Source organism: Lissotriton vulgaris, chromosome 9 (genome assembly GCF_964263255.1).
Source record: "Lissotriton vulgaris chromosome 9, aLisVul1.2, whole genome shotgun sequence".
Lineage (NCBI taxonomy): Eukaryota > Metazoa > Chordata > Amphibia > Caudata > Salamandridae > Lissotriton > Lissotriton vulgaris.
In genome coordinates, this window is record NC_141697.1 from 1,135,670,565 (window position 1) to 1,135,686,960 (window position 16,396).

Consider the following 16,396-nt stretch of genomic DNA (forward strand, 5'->3'; position numbering starts at 1 on the left):
ACCAGCCTGGTTCCTCTGAGTTTGGGTTTAACTCGGGAACCCCGGTCATGATGACAACGAACGGGGTAGCTTCTGGGGGGAGGTGGAAAGAGCGACCACCTTTCCGTCTAGTGTTGTAGGCGGCATTTTTGGTTGCTGGAGTTTTTGCTAGATTGGGGGCATGAGTTAGAGTACGAGTAGGGGCTGGGACTGGGGGTGAGAGTGGGACTGATGGTGTAGCAGGGCCCTTTTTCGCAGCAGTAGTTGATATCGTTTGCTGCACAGCTGTAATTAATGGTTTTTGGTGAACTACTGCAGTAGTAGTCGCAGATTTGGGTGCTTGGTGTGTCGTTGTTGCCCCTGTTTTGGTAGGTTTAGGGTTGAGTGTTTGGGCCACAGGAAGAGTAAGAATTGAACTCTTCTTAGTTTTGAATTCTGAAATTAGCATTTCTAGTGTTTTTTCAATTTTGGACAAGGATAGCTCAATGGGTTGCATGTGTAACTTAATTAGTGCCTCTAATCTATCTAATAAATGGATATCTTGGGTACGAGGGTCATGCCCTCTTCCCACGTTACCGTTAGGGCTAAGGTTAGGCATATTAGATGAAAGATTGATAATATCTGGTGTTATAGAATTAGCCTCTTGCTGAGGTAACGGAGATTGGCTAATACCTTGTTTAGGGGGTGAAGATTGTAAAGTGAGTTGAATCGGAGATTCTGGATGAGCCCGAGAATTGGTTTTCTGGGGCGTGTTCTTTTTCCCTTTTTTCCCTTTTCTTTTCTTTGGTATAGCTCCCTCCCTCAGACCCCTAGTGTTGGTGGTACGGGAGTCCTCCCCGCTCGGGTTTGTAAAGAGAGTCGGAGTTCTCTCGAGTGATAAGGGGGATTGGGGTGTGGGAGACTGAGATAACTGAGTGGCTGAAAGATCAATGGACACCAACAGATCCACAGTGCCTGGGACGGTGTGGGAGTCCAATGGTGCGCCAGAGTCTAAATGGCGCTGCGGAGTTCTAGCTGCAGCCAATAGTCCCAAGGAGGAACGTTTGGCTGTAGCTAGATCTTGGGAGACCCTCCTTTCCAACAAGAGGACACCTTGATTGATAGCATCATTAGCCCTTGCAATAAATTGGTCAATTGGACCAATGGTCTGAGCAGCATGAGATGGCTTACTGCTTCTTGTAGTTCTAGGCGACATGCTTACAGTAAGGGTACACAGAGTTTAAAAGAATAGTGTGCAGATCCGGGACACAACAAAGCAACAATAGTTAATATATCACATGAAAGGGGGGTGATTTGAATACAAATGTCAGTAGGGTGGCCCAGTCCAGTCTTACCCGGTCTTGAACGGGCTTAAACGGGCCCGCCCTTGGCCCGGGCTTTGCCCGGCGTCCCGCGAGACGGGGGTGATGCTGTATTTGAGCGCCTCCTGGCGCGCAAATGTCGCGGAGTATGCCGCTAAGGATGCTGGGTCTTGTGGTCTTTTAGGCCTCACACCACGCTCCACTCGGCGGTCAGACCCCGAGGTGGAAAAGGAGTCAGGCGGCGGGAGGCGGGTGGGCAGAGACCCAGGTTGTGACGATCCTCGTGGGGCAAAGAATCAGCAAAAGTCGTCAGGAAACACAGCAGAAAAAGTGGCAGAATACACAAGGTTCCCCCCCTCGACCGGGGTGATGCTGTATTTGAGCGCCTCCTGGCGCGCAAATGCCGCGGAGTATGCCGCTAAGGGGAGTGAAAAGTAGAGGGGGGATGGTAAACAGTGGTAAACAATGCAGGTGGAAGATACAACAGGGAGCCGAGGAAAACAATGTCCGATGTCCGGCTGGGTAGGTGACGGCTGTGGGGTTAACCAGAGCCAAACTCCTCTATAGCTGCATAGAACAGCTCCACCGGGCATCAGCCAAGGTTGCTCGGACACTGCGGTAAGTACAGACAGTTATGGTTTCCTCCCAGGGGACATCATCAAAGTTTCATCGAGAGCACTGGTCATGGACTTACTGGGAAGTACCGTCCGCCTTATCCTCCAGCTCGCCCCCAAGTCAAGAGTGGGGAGAGGAGGGGTGGAAGGGACAATTCCAAAGTATGCAGATATTCCCCACTGCAAGGCATTAATTACACAGGAGGCCTTAGACACACAGGCATCAGATGGACTGCTGATTTGGCTGTCTGGGATCCCGCTAGCATGATGGGCAAGTGCTGTGAGGGACCACAGCACAGGTAAGAACTGAACACCACATGTGCTAGTCGCCATCTTGTCTGCTGTCTGCACTCTGTTGCGTTTGCCAGCACAGGTCATAGATGAGTCACTGGGCAGTTGTAGTTGTAGCAGTCGTAGTTACAATTATAACAGAGCCGGGGCCTTCAAAGCAAAGCACTAGTAAGTTGATGCACCGTCTTACACATAGCACATATTGCGGCGAGAAGAGCTCAGACGCGACAAGATTGGGGAGATTACAGCCGCCATTTTGGAGTCAGGCAGGGACATGCAGTATTGTGGTGCTGATAGCCATTTATGTAAGTGTCAAGCAGCGGACCAAAAACAAGGTGTACCTTGAGCAGATGGGTGTAAAAGGCTTCCCTCATAAGCAGCAGCCGCTTGGTGAAGGCAATAGAAGTACTCCTAGGCTGGCGGTGCAGTGATCGGTGCGCCCGCCATTTTGAAGTTGATGCTGATGCAGTGTTATAATCCGGTAGGCTTTGGCAGGAAGTTCCAGACACCTCCCTAGGGAGAGGACTCTAGAAGCTTATACCACTTCAAAATGGGCACAATGAAAAACATTTGAAACCTCGGACCCAACTCTTCCGACTTCGGGACCTGTGGAAGACTGAGAAGAAGGGGCGCTGTGCTGCCCTGCTGCCTCAGTGTGAAGGATTGGACATGAATCTTGAACCCAGGACCACTAGACTGACTACAAGTACTAGTTGGTTGGCTTCCCCATCGGAGCCTAAAGGCCATGAAAGTCTACAACCATCGTGCCTGCTGTGAGTCCTAGCCCGCCAAGTGGTGCTCTTCTAGTGCTGGACTCTTGGAAGTGTGGCTAAAGATGCTCTACTAGCCCAGCTGTGGTCTCATCGGACCAGACGCAGCGTGACTGTTAGAAATGTGGTTTATTGTTGGCTAGGGTAATAACCTAAGCCAGGCAGAACCCACCACTCTAGTCAGGGTAATGGAGTTACACACCCAAGATAACCCCTCTTCACCTCTTTGCTAGCTTGACAGAGCAGTCAGGATTATCCCAGAGGCAATGTGTAAAGTGTTTGCCCAACACACACACACCAGTGACACATTAGGCACACCACAAAAAGAGACTCCACAAAAGGTTATAGAAAAACATCCTTTCTATTGTACATAACACACTTTAGACAATAATCACATAAATCACCTTGCCAACTAGGCAATTGTGATGACGTCGCATGGATCATAAAAATCACTTTGACAACACTGGCTTTTTTATTTGTCTCTATATGTTTTTATACTGTAACACTTGGAAGAAGAAGTATATGCATGTATTTCCATGATATAATAATGCTTATGTGAAATTGTTTGAATTCTTTAATATAAATGCTTGTTTCTTCTTTTTTAATAAATGTGAAATTTTTGATACAATCTTTGGTCTGAAGGTATATGTGTTACTGAGGATACTGTAATTTAATTTAAGTTAAAATCTGTCTCATAACAGGTGTCTTGCTCTATTGGTCCGATTTATTGTATAATGATAATGAAATAACCACAGAAAGGAAACCCCCCTCTTTTGGTGTCACTATTTCCCAGTCCTTTCTGGGTTCATTCGGGAAAACTCTCTCCTGTTTTTCGCCATAAGGCAATTGTCATACACCTAACAGTTAGTGCACTAAAGTAAATACTTATACGGTGCACACATTTAAAACATCATGAGAACATTATGCATAACACCATCACAGTGAACATAAATGCAACTTCTGAAGTAATGCCTGTTATCCTGATAAAAGCAAGGTAAAACAGCATACATTCATAATTCAGCACCTTCCAGTCAATCAATCAAGGGGCTTGTTAAGCACGACTACTCACCCGTAACGGTGTGAAGTGCTGGAATCATCGCATATTGCCTTCATAAACATGTGAATCACAACATATTACCTTGAAAACATAGGGCACAGCACCCCTGTGCTCCTATTACACGCTATAAAGTATTTTAGGCGCTAAGTGCAGGGCATAGCAGCACCTGCATGCCTATTAGCTGCATTATGGTAATTCCCAATACATGGATGGTAGGGACACCTGCACACCTACCCCAGTGATTACAGTAGTGCCTTTGTGCTGAAACCGCAGTCCTCATTCCAGCGATGGCCCCTTGAGACCGGGGAAGCAATTATGACTATTCAGTCTCCCCTCCCAGTATGTTACGAGGGTAGGGAGGGGTGCACTCACTGAGTGTAGGGTGGCAGACCCCACTCAGTCTCCCGCATACGTAACTTGGGGGAGTGTAGCGGCCTGTGATCGCGTGGTGCAGCTGCTGCTGGCAACGGAGGTTTGGTAATCCTCATGAAATGCCCCAGAGGTGCAGGAGCGGCAGCCCAACTCCCTCTGCAATACTCACCTCCTCGCCCAGGACAACAGCAAGTTCCTCCGCTTCTTCTTACCTAGCGGGAGGTGGCTGCACGGAGCACGTGAGGCTCCGGTTCCTTCCGGGTGCAGCTAAGCCGCGCCTCCCTTTGACATCAGCATTGCCCCAGCAATGCAGAGGAACTCCCAGGCCAGGATTCCTTGCTGTTTGACCACGAAAAGCACTTCTGTCTTGTGTGATTGCTGAGTGAGTCCACGCCTCTGGCTCCAATATTCTAAAGCGCTCAGCATGCACAATCGTTTTTGTAGAAGTTATAAAGCGCTCACCAGGTGCTAGCGTTTGGAGAGCACTGGGTCACACCAGCAAGGTGCATACAGGCAGGCCAGCACAAGGGGTCCTCAGAGCAAAGTGGCAGTCCTTATCTCAGGGCAGCACATCAGTAATATAGAGTAAGCCAGTCCCATGGCAGTTCCTCCTAGCATTCCAAGTCCAAGTCCCATGCAGTGTCTAAAAATATGGGGTCACCGTCCCTGTAGTTATACTCCAAAAGCCTTTGTTCTGGGGGCACTTCAAACACTTTTTAGAAGTGCACAACACCGCTATTCAATCCCAAGTCCTGGCTCCAGACACACTGCAGGGGGGGGGAGACAGCATTGAGAAAGTCAAACACAGCCCTATTCAGGGGCAGGTGCACCTCCTCTCACTACTCTAAATGCAGCCAAGTTCTATTCAGTCCAGCGCTCAGTGACCCAGGAAAGGCAGGAAACACCTCAACCCGCCTTGTGACTGTCTAGAGTGAATGCACATCCTCTTCTCCTTTCAGTCTAAATCAGACGTTGAATACACAACCAGGCAAGGACAAAGAGTAATAAGCACACAGAAATGCCCACTTCTAAAAGTTGCATTTCTAAACTAGTAATCACAAATCTACTTTCACCAATAAGCAGGATTTATTACTGCTATTCCAAACATACCAAACAAGGCCATGCTACCACTTTCATATCAGAAATGACCGCTGAATCACATATCAGGGAATTCCCAATGAAAACCTATGAGAGGGCATCCTCATAGCAGTGAGAAACCAAATAAGCTGTTTTTCACTACCAGAACATGCAACACAACAAAGTCACATGTCCTTCCTTTTACCTACACAGCACCCTGCACATAGAGCTACATAGGGCCTTCCTTAGCGGTGACCTATATGTAGTTAAAGTGCAGTTTCAGACATGGCAAGCACTTTAAGTTCCACGTCACTGCTGCAGTAAACTGCACACGCAGACCCTGCTGCAGCAGAGGTCTGAGACAGGTTTGAAAGGCTAATTTGGTGGGTGGCGCAAGCAGCGACTAGTAGTATTTAATTTGTGGATGACCCTCCAAAAAAGGCCGGGTCTGACACAGACACAAACCCAATGCAGCACTTTGCAGTACCTCTTTGTAAGCGATGCAACGCTACGAGCCTCAACACAAGCCAGCATTGCAGCTTTCACAACTCATCGGAACTGTTGCTGCACAATGTATCCTCAAAGCGGACCTCGCAGCTTTTCAGCGGAACTGACGCAGTACAATACAGCCTAACTGCAAGCCCTCGTTGCGGCCTTCGCAGCTCAACTGAAACGCCGAAATGCTGCACATTCTTGAAGCAAGTCCACATCACAGTCCTCACAGCTCATCAGAACTGCAGTTGTGCAACACATCTTTGTTCCATCGCCATTGACCTTAACTTGCGACTTTGTCCAGATAACTGTAGTTGGCGCTCTGTGCTTTTATGTGCTATTTTTACCTACACTTTTAAAATTGCATATCTCCGATTCTATTGATTAGATTCTTGCATTGTATTTTCACTCTATTAGTTTTCGTGTTATGAATAAATACTTTACATATTGCCTCTAAGTTAAGCCTGTCTGCTTTTGTGCTAAGCTACCAGAGGGTTAAGCACATGTTAATTTGAGGTTTCTTTGTATTTCACCCAGGCAATAGTTGCGGTTGTGCTTGAGTGGGGTTTCACCCCCCCTCAACCAGTAACTCAGTTTCCTACAGGGGCTGAGTAACCGATGAATGTTCTATAGAGTTCTATACTGAGCACCTTTGGCAGTATTCTAACCACACCTGACTCAAAGACCCCACACCTAGGACATACTCAAATAGCACTTCCTTCTATTGCCATGATGTACCAGCCACAGATGACCATTTTTTTCGTCTAAGAACTATATCCAGGATTGTAATTTGACTACATGACACGTCATACCTACTGTACCAATATATAAGCGCACTTTAAAGAGGCCATAAGGTGACAGGATGTAGCCAAATAAAAACCCTGATAACTCAATAAACTAATGCAAGCAATTACAACCACTGATCCCATAAATAGACGTTTTGAAACTATTTCTGTTATGAAGAAGGACAACATTGAGACTATAATTATCTCCCTAAGATAAGCGTAAGCGAACCCTTTAAGAATGTATTTATTTATTTAAAAAGTTTTGTATAGCGAATGTATTTATTTATTTAAAAAGTTTTGGATAGCGCGAACATAACCTCTGGAATGAAAGGTTGTGTATTTGGGCATCAGCATTTCGTGGCACAATGTATAATATAACTATAAATTAGATGTGCGTGACGTGGGCTTAAATAACTTTTTTTCAGGACAATCAGTTATGAATGAATTTATCACGTGCACATGCTGTCATTCTTGCATGGATCTAAGTTTGCAAAGAGTCTTATACCCTTGCTGTCATGTTGACAATTGTGGCGAGCTCCTCGGGTGACGCTGAGCAATACCGAGCCTTTCTTCACGGCACTATACCATAAGCTTACACAAGTAATGCTTTTCTGTTCCATTCATAAATTGTTGTCTCTCATCAAGCACATTTAGGCGGGCTGCACCCATTAAAGTGACGGCATCTGTCATCAAACTGGCAAGAGGCTTATTTGAGCAGAACGTCCTTTCATGTCCTGTCTACAGTTCATTGTCAGCCCACCACGTGAAGGGAAAGCATGCTGGGAAGCGTACGCGCGGCAGCTGAGAAGGGCACGAGTGATTGCAATTAATGTTTTCAAACCCTTTTTCATTAGCAATAATGAAAGATGACCTGCATTAAAAAGGTCTCATTATATAAATGGTTTCTATGCGGGTAAAATCCTCTGTTATTTAAAAATAACAATTAAAGACAAACGCGTAATAAATAACCTCTCTCTTTCTTTTCATCTTGGTCAATATTCAATATTGAAAGCGCACGCGTTTTAGATACCTTTGAAAATATCAAAAGTCTGCAGAAGAAAATCGCTTTTGAAATAGGTCTCCCAATTATCCGAAGTACTGACATCTTTACGGGTGGCCTGGGGAAACATCCATTTGGTTTTCTTTTCAATTAAGCAGCTGGGAAATGTTATCCAAACTCGCCTACCATTTTAACCATAAAATCAACTACTGAAAGGCCGTCTGTTCTGGCAGTCTATTTACATGAAGCATTTTTTCCGCAGTCAGGGTGAATGAAAGAAATTAACCTTCCACTATGCAAGGAAAATGTCGCTTGCCTGCAAGGTCTTGGAGGCAGTGTAATATACAGAATATAATTTCCTTGCACTCACCTATTGTAATTATATACCCATGCTGTGTTATGCTAGTATTTTTTAAGCTATGCGGGGCATTCGACTCCTTTCAGTTTTATGGGTTAAGTGCAGGAAACGCATTTAGGTCTCTCCAGAGGCGCGTGAAACAGCACAGTGGTGTTACACGTTCATTGGACTATTACTTGAGGTGAACCTCAAAATGGCTGCCATAAACATGTATTGGAAGTGGTAGTCGCACATAAATTCTTGTTTGTTTGTTTTTATGTTTTCTGGTTATTTCAGAAGAACTAGCGCAAAGGACCTGCTGCACGCTTTAAAGAGAGCATTTATATAGTATTGCAGGATTCTGAGCCACAGGGTCAGATAATACACTGTGAGATAGAAAAAGTAGTTTAATAATAAGACAACTAGGGAGCCTTTTGCTGTATCTAAGAACTTTTCAATCATGGCCCATTCAGACGTGTTTAAGTGCAACATGCATTCTATAAAAACTATTACTATTATGAAAAAACGAATGCGAATGCTTCAAATTAAGAACAACAAAATGAAATAATGGTACAAAACACAAATAAGAAGACAGGAATCTTCCCTGACCCTTTATGAAATACTGGGTTCTGAAACCTAATGGCCTCTGAAACATAATGAAACTTAAAAAAAAAAAAACTACCCAACATTTCCCATAATGCTTAAATAGATACCATTGGAAGATTGCCTCGTTTTTCATTAAAAAAAAAACCTGCCACCAGTAAAAATGTGTGGGACTACAAACAGCATAGATTTGCAGTACTCTCGTTTCTATTCCTTCTGCAACCCTAAATGTAAGTGGGGCATGGAGGGAAGACAGCAGTGCAGGCAAAAACATTAAAGGAAAATTGTGAAGGGGGTGGTAACAGCGAAGTGTCAGTTTATTAAAGCCAGAATTATCAGACCTACTGGTTTTACCATTTCTTGTCTTCACATTTTTTTAAAATTCATAGTGAACATTCAACATCCATTAAACTTGCTGTATTCTTACTGAATTCAAAAAAGGCTTGAAAAATTCACCATATTTTGAAGTTGAAAACCTAAGCACTGATAAGATTGGAAAGACTGTGGGACTCAAATAATGATCGAATACAATTCATGTTCAGGAATTTTGATCATATGCATTGTCTCTGTTATTAGATCCTTTTCTGGTGCATTTCTACTTTAGATTATTCTCCATTATTCTGTGTGCCGCTTTCACAAACAGGGGACTTTTTCAAAAGGAAAACAACACATAAAATAGAAGTACAATACAATGTGGACGTCCCAAGTTACAGACCAGTCTCTAAAAAAAAATACTGTAGCTTTCTAATGGAAACTAGGCTGGGCTGAAAGAGCTGTGCAGTCTGCTCACCAGGGCACAGACTGGAGATGAAGCCATATCTGGGGTTCTCGAAGAGCAGCAGCTGGCTGTGAATTCTAACCTGCAAGGAAGACTAGGATTTATTATTAACAAGACACGATTTAAGAAAAGTTAACAGCAGCATTGACGTGGTGTGTGTGTGATTTCTTCTACACGTTTGCCTTCAGGCCTCCTACTTAGGAAATCAGTTGAATACATTTCCCCTTTTACTAAAGTAAGAGTAAATTAGTTCCTATCTTCAGTGACCACGCAGTTTCAAGTCAGTAGAGATCTCTTGATACATGGGAATAAATCGTGAAATTTAAACTGATAATTTGAATAATTAATTTAGCAGTTATCGAGGATATTGATGACCTCAATCATTTTGTGAAGAGGTTTGCATATTCACATTCGATGAACATAAGACTCGCTATAATAAAGTATGCCAAAAATGAGTAATAACAATTTTGCCACCTATTGAATCTTTGCTCCACCTGGAAGTTAACAAGCTATCTCTGTACCCTGGATAAAGAGGAGTTGAACGAAACACATTTTGGCTGTTTACATGAACTGTGCCATAGAATGTTTGCAATATGAAGAACAAAGCTGTGCACTATAGGTCACGTGAGAATACACACAAGACAATCTCATGAGGTTTTGGTTCCTTCATTGAAATGTATATATGGAAAGCTTCTGATGCATTTTCTTTATATATTTACTGCAAATAGAAATGTATATATTATTTGGCTCGCCACTTCTTAATAAATACTTCATGAAAAACTCTCTCAGGAGATATCTAGCACTCGGTGTGTGGAGGCAGTGCAGACCCAATAAAACCCAAACCAACATATTGATTTTGTGTAGTATAATGGCTAGGATCACTCTTTGTATCCAAGATAGAGAAACATGGCATGGCTGCTTGCTAACAGCTCCCTATCTATGCTGCACCTCTTTCACTACTCTCCACAGACAAAGTCTGAGAGCTGCTCACACTATTTCCAGCTATACCATCCTACACGTTTGCTTCAGTCACTGCCCTCCAGCCATTTGCCAATTAAATGATTTAGCAGCGGCCATCGTAGAGATGGAGGTTCTCGTCGCAATGCAACAGAGCTTTGTTGGACTGTAAGGGGGATACTCCCATATAAGATGGCCCAGCATCAATTTTATGACAAAGAAGCCATCTTAGATTAAATTATTCCCCTTACATTTCAATCAGATTTCTCAGGCTGGAGCAGTGGGTTACAATCTCAAAGGGGGCTGTAAGCCAGCTCATGCTGGAGACTGTGCCTACACACACAGTGCTGTGGCGCATGTGCCCAGGAGACATCAAACATAGGGCCTCATTTACAAGAAACTGACGCATCGGCATCGATGTGTCAGTTTCCTTGTGCCTGCGCCAAATGTCCTTGCGACACCATGGACGCGCTGTATTTATAATACAGGGTTCCATTGCGCACAATTAACAGATACATCCGAAATTCTGATGCATCTCTTGGTGCAAAAGTGATGCATTTCTGTACTTGGTGGTAAAACTGACACAACTCCAGCAATGCGTCAGAACCCATTGTAAAAGCCCTGTGTCAATCCTCACGCCTGGTCTGAGCAGGCGTAAGGATTCATTTGCAGACGATTTGTAGATCGACATTGTTCAATGTTGTAAATTTCACTGCCCCACTTTTATGTGACTTTTCTATGGGAACGCCTACCCTGCATACATTATACCTGATGAAGGTATAACGTGACACAGGGCTCTACAAACTGATGCATTGAATCCAATGCATCAGTTTGTAGATAAGGGGCATTGTGGCACAGTGTCAAATAAAAGTGACGCACCAGAGGCACAAGCAGTCGCGGCTCCTCGAGGGAATGCTGCGGGCGGTGGGGCAGGGCGGGGGAGGTGCCAGGTGGGGGGCAGTTAACTCCGGCATATGGCCCAACTGAGTTAAGTACATAAATAAATAAATAAAATGAATTACATTGCGTGTGCTGCATCGCCATTTGGCGTTGCAGCACGCTCATTGTAATTTGTCTTATTTATTGATGTACTTATCTCCATTCATCCCTATGCCGGAGTTTACTACCCCCCACCCTGCCCCTCCCCCACCCCGCAGAACTCCCTCGAGGAGCCGCAACTGGGCACAAGTGGCTTGTAAATAAAGCCCAGAGAGACTTGCACACTTCGGAGAGCTAGGTATTGTGCATTGACCTGAATGAAACATCTCCTAGGTGAACTCATTTCCTTTTATCAAACGTTGACTGCTGCAAAATGTATAACTGCAGAGTACTACTGTGGACTGCTACAAGTATAGCAGACACTTCACTTAAGCAACAGATGAATGGAGAAGGCCTAAAGCAACAAGTGGCTGAAGCTGGCTGACCAAAGCCTCCTCTCAATGTACATTATGCTTTGTATGTGTTCTTGATACGAGCTCTTCGAGGCAGCTAAACCAGCCTGTGAAACATGCACCAGGAGTGGGCAAAAATCATGGAGAATAAAGAGAATTGGGGAAGGATTCCCAAGTGAAAAGTGAGGCTGGCAGGTAGGCAGGAATGGGTGGGATGTAAGATAGGGAAAAAATGAAGAAATCAGGAGGAACAATATTGAGGGAGGGGGAGCTGAAAGGGTAAGAGGAAATAATGGAGATGAAAGGATGGGTTAGTTGTAAGGGTCTACCTGATTAAAAGATGAGAAAAGCTCACAAAGTTGGAAGGAGAGTTTAGAAAGGTAAAGTGGACTGAAAACTGCAAGGAAAGGAAATATGTATATGGTACTATGTGAAAAAACACTTTTGATTTCAATATAAAGGGCATCGATATTGAAAAGTATGTAGATGAATGAAATGTAAAAAAAAACAGAGGCATAGCTGTTTTTCTCAAAAATCATGCGCAACTGTGTGAAAGGTAATCACAGAAATGAGAATGGGTGGATAAATAATAAGTGCTATGCTATATTTATACATAGGTCATCTTCACATATCTTCCGTTTGCTATGGCCTTGTAGTGCTTTTTTTTTCACAGGTTGTTCTTCATCGAGAAGCAGAATTTCCATTAAATTGAATACAGTGTCTATGGCTCCCCCTGCGCATCTCTTCCTGTGTGGATGTTGGCTCATAACTGTGGCTCTCTACCAATCCACATCCCTGTCATTCCCTGTCTGCTTCTCACCATATCGCCATATCCTTAACTGAGACATGGCAATATGTTGATTCTTACATATAGAAAGTATACATTCAGTTTGAGGCACTGCAAGATTCAGAGAGTTGCTGAGGCACCAACTACTGAGATTGTAATCCACACACTGAGGCTCCAAAGCTAGTAGTTAGACAGTAGTCCATATCAACATAAAGATATCCTAAATGAAACTTCTCCACAATACAATTACCTTATTCTCAAAGGCAAATTAAGGCTTAAACATGTGTTTCATGATCAATTGTTTTTTTTCACAGCTGCCAGAAATTGACGAAGGTATTCTACGTGAGTATAAATTCATCTACTTGGGCAGGTGTCGGAGCCACCAGTGCAGAGACATCTGAAGTAGTGAATCCCACTCAAGTGGTGAGGTGTGAAAGTTCCAAGGTGTGGTTTGCTTTGGAAATTTGGCCATTTTCAAACTTCCCTCTGGATGTGAAAAGGATTGGCGATGCACTCTTGTCAGAGGCTGGAGTAAATTCCCTTCCTATGTGAAAAGTGTATTTGAGCGACCCCGGGCCAGCTGCCAATGTAGGAGTATGGCTTTCTCCACAGAAAATATTTGCCCTCAACAAGAAAAAAATGTCATGTGAACAGGAGTGTCCCCTCCAGTCTGGAGAACTCAAAATAGGAGGAATAGACTCTTTGGGAAAAATCCCACAGCATTCCAAGAAGTGCGAATGGAAAAAGCACCTAGCACAGCTTCCCAGCCGTGCTTCTGGGAACGTTTGTGAATTATCCTCCAAAAGGTAAAAGGGGCAGGTTTATGTTGGGAATGCGCCACGTTTGCGTCACGCAACTGCGGGGTAAACGTGGCGCATCCCTATGACTCATTTACATCGTGAGGCATCTAGGCAGATGCGTCACGTTGTAAAGCCCTGCGCCACTTGTGGGCGTTCCGGCGCAGGGTGGGCGTTCCGGGGCAGGTGCGCCTCGCAAAAGTGCCTGAGTGAAATCTATAAGATTTCACTCAGTCACTTTCAGGCCAATGCTGCACCAAAACCCTGCGCCTGCTTGAAGCAGGCATAGGTCTTGACGCAGCATTGTAAAGATGGGGCACCCCCGAGCGTTGCTGGAGCTGCGTCGCGCTTGCGACGCAACTCCAGCAATGCGCCACCTTTATGGCACAGGTGCGTCACGCATCTGTGCTGTGTTTGCCCCATGGTGCGCCGCATTGTAAATGCGGCGCACCATGGGTGGTGGAGCAGTGGCGCAAAATAAATCTGCCCCTTAAAGTATCTAAATCTCTGCCTGTACTTTGATGTTTTTTTCGTGAATTGGACTCAATGCAGTGAGCACCAACCACGGCAGTATTTTACAACTCAGCTGGTGGACAGGGTTCCATTTCTTGTTTGCACCAAGCACTGTGGCACCCTTGCTTCTAAACTGTGATAAACTGTGATAAATGAACGTAGTTTCGGTGTTTCCCAAAACCTTGTGCTTCCTCCAGACAATGTGATCCTTTTTTTTTCGTATAGTGTGAGTGATTTCAAGCTACGTGATTTTGGGACGAAGTGTGGTTATGTTTTGTTTTCATCTTTTGTTTGTTTTTGGCATTCGCCCTTAGCCCTGTTAAAGTGAGTTGTTTTAGTCAGGAATAGATGATGAAAGGGACTTTCCATTGCACTTCACTTTAAACTAAGCCACATGTGTTACCGCTGCCGCACTACTTACAGGCGAGAGACAAAGGCGTGGAAAAGGCCTGCTCCCCGCCGAGCACCGGGCTTAAGGCGAAGGCTCTTACTGTGAAAACCTCTGTCGCTCTTAAGCGGGCATCAGTTTAAATGCCATCCACGCTCTGAAAGGAGTTATAAGCAGCATTTGCAGGGAGATAAAAGTTTAAATTGGCACACGCTTATTTATTTATAGGCAGGTTAGTCATTATAGACCCCCGCCCATCCGCAGGCTCACCCACTCAGCATCAAAACTGCTAAGCGCGTTCTGTCCTCGGATATTACAGCGCTTTTTCAATTCTTCACTTTGTGGAGCAAATTCTGGGGCATATTTGCAAGGGCGTTATTGTCGCTTTAGCAGCACTTTTTGCTGATAAAGCGGCGATTTTTTTATCGCCCAAATACCAAGCTGTCGCTAACTGCAGTTAGCGATAGCTTCCAGACAATAGCGACCGGTTTGGGGCCCGCTTTGCATGTCAGCGATATTTATCGCTGATGGCATGCAAAGTGGGCATACCCAAACTGGTAGCGACTGAAAGCAGTCGCTAACACAGCTATCGCCTATTAGCAATACCCGCGACGCGACAAAAATACGCGCGGTAACTGCGATTAGAGCCAGGATTTTACACCTGGTAAAAACCTGACTTAGCCATAATAGTCAAAGGGAGGTGGATTCTACGGCTAAGTGCCCACCTGCCTGTTTGCAAGATTTTCCTTAGCAATAGGATTTTTATTGCTGGAAATCTCACGTTACAGATGAGATTCGCCGCTATAGCTGGATTTGTTATCGCCGTGGAGATAAACGTTGGTAATACTGCGTTATCTCCGTGATAAAATCTAGCGATAGGAGGCGATGACAAAAATCGCGCTAAGTGCAGTTTGCGATAATTATCGCAAGTTGTTGCTAATATGCCCCTCTATTCTTACAGCACTTTACATACTGCATTGCTTCACATTTGGTTGTACTGCAGATTAGGTGCATTTTTTATTGTAAAAACAATACTTTAATTTGTAAAGGGTGGCGATCATTATATGACATCCCAGTTTCAATAGTTGTGTAACATTGAACTAACTCCACAAAGTGTGCTCTGTTATACAGACAATAGGTCTAGTAGGTGGGGTACATCTACAGAATTGTTCTAGTAGGCAGAGTCCATCTTTAGAATAGTTCTAGTTGGCGAGGTACATCTGTAGAATAGTTCTAGTAGGGGGAGTCCATCTGGGACCACATTTTTGTTCACTTAGCGCTAAATGATGCAGCATTAAAAACCACAATGTGATGGGGAGGCAACAACATATTTAAAATGTGACTAAATGGTAGATTAGCAAAGCCTGTGATTAGCTAAATTACAAGGTTTGTGACTGCTAAAAGGATTTCTCAAATTTACTAACCCCATTTTGTGATCTGGTAACTGGTTTGTTATTCTCAAAATGTTAGATATACATTCTGAATAATAATTTGTAGGGTCGTAGGGTGCCCCCTTCCAAATTCCGATTAGCAATGCTATGTATCAATGGTTTGCGACTGCAGTTTTGATTCACAAACCATCGATAGGTTGCTCACTCCTTAAAGGTGAAGGTAGTTCTCAAGATGAAGGGGTGCCTGTGGGATTCCTGACAGTTTGTATGAAAGTTGACAGTGATCCAGTGGACCACTACCAGCTTTAAAAAAACTTTTTAAGCAAAGTGATTTTCTTTAAATGTAGCCTTTTTTCTTTTATGGAAAATAAGCTGCATTAAAAAAAATACTTAAATTTGATCATAGGCGTGGTGGTCTGCTGACGCCAGTAGGCTGCTGTCCCTGTAATGGCATCTATTGGGAACAAGTCCCAAATTGCCTCATTACCTATTATAATTAATATTTGGGAGGCAGGTTGGATATCAGCTCTCTTCAAATGGTGATTTTGCAAACCAGCCTATCAATAGATAGGCCTGTTTGTAAAATCTGATTTCATTCACTAAATGTCAGTGCACAATATTGCTCTCACATTTTTGCAATTGAAATGTTAGTGAAGCTGGCCCTTTATTTTTACATATTAACCTCTTCCATGCTGATGACGGAACCGCTCCGTCAT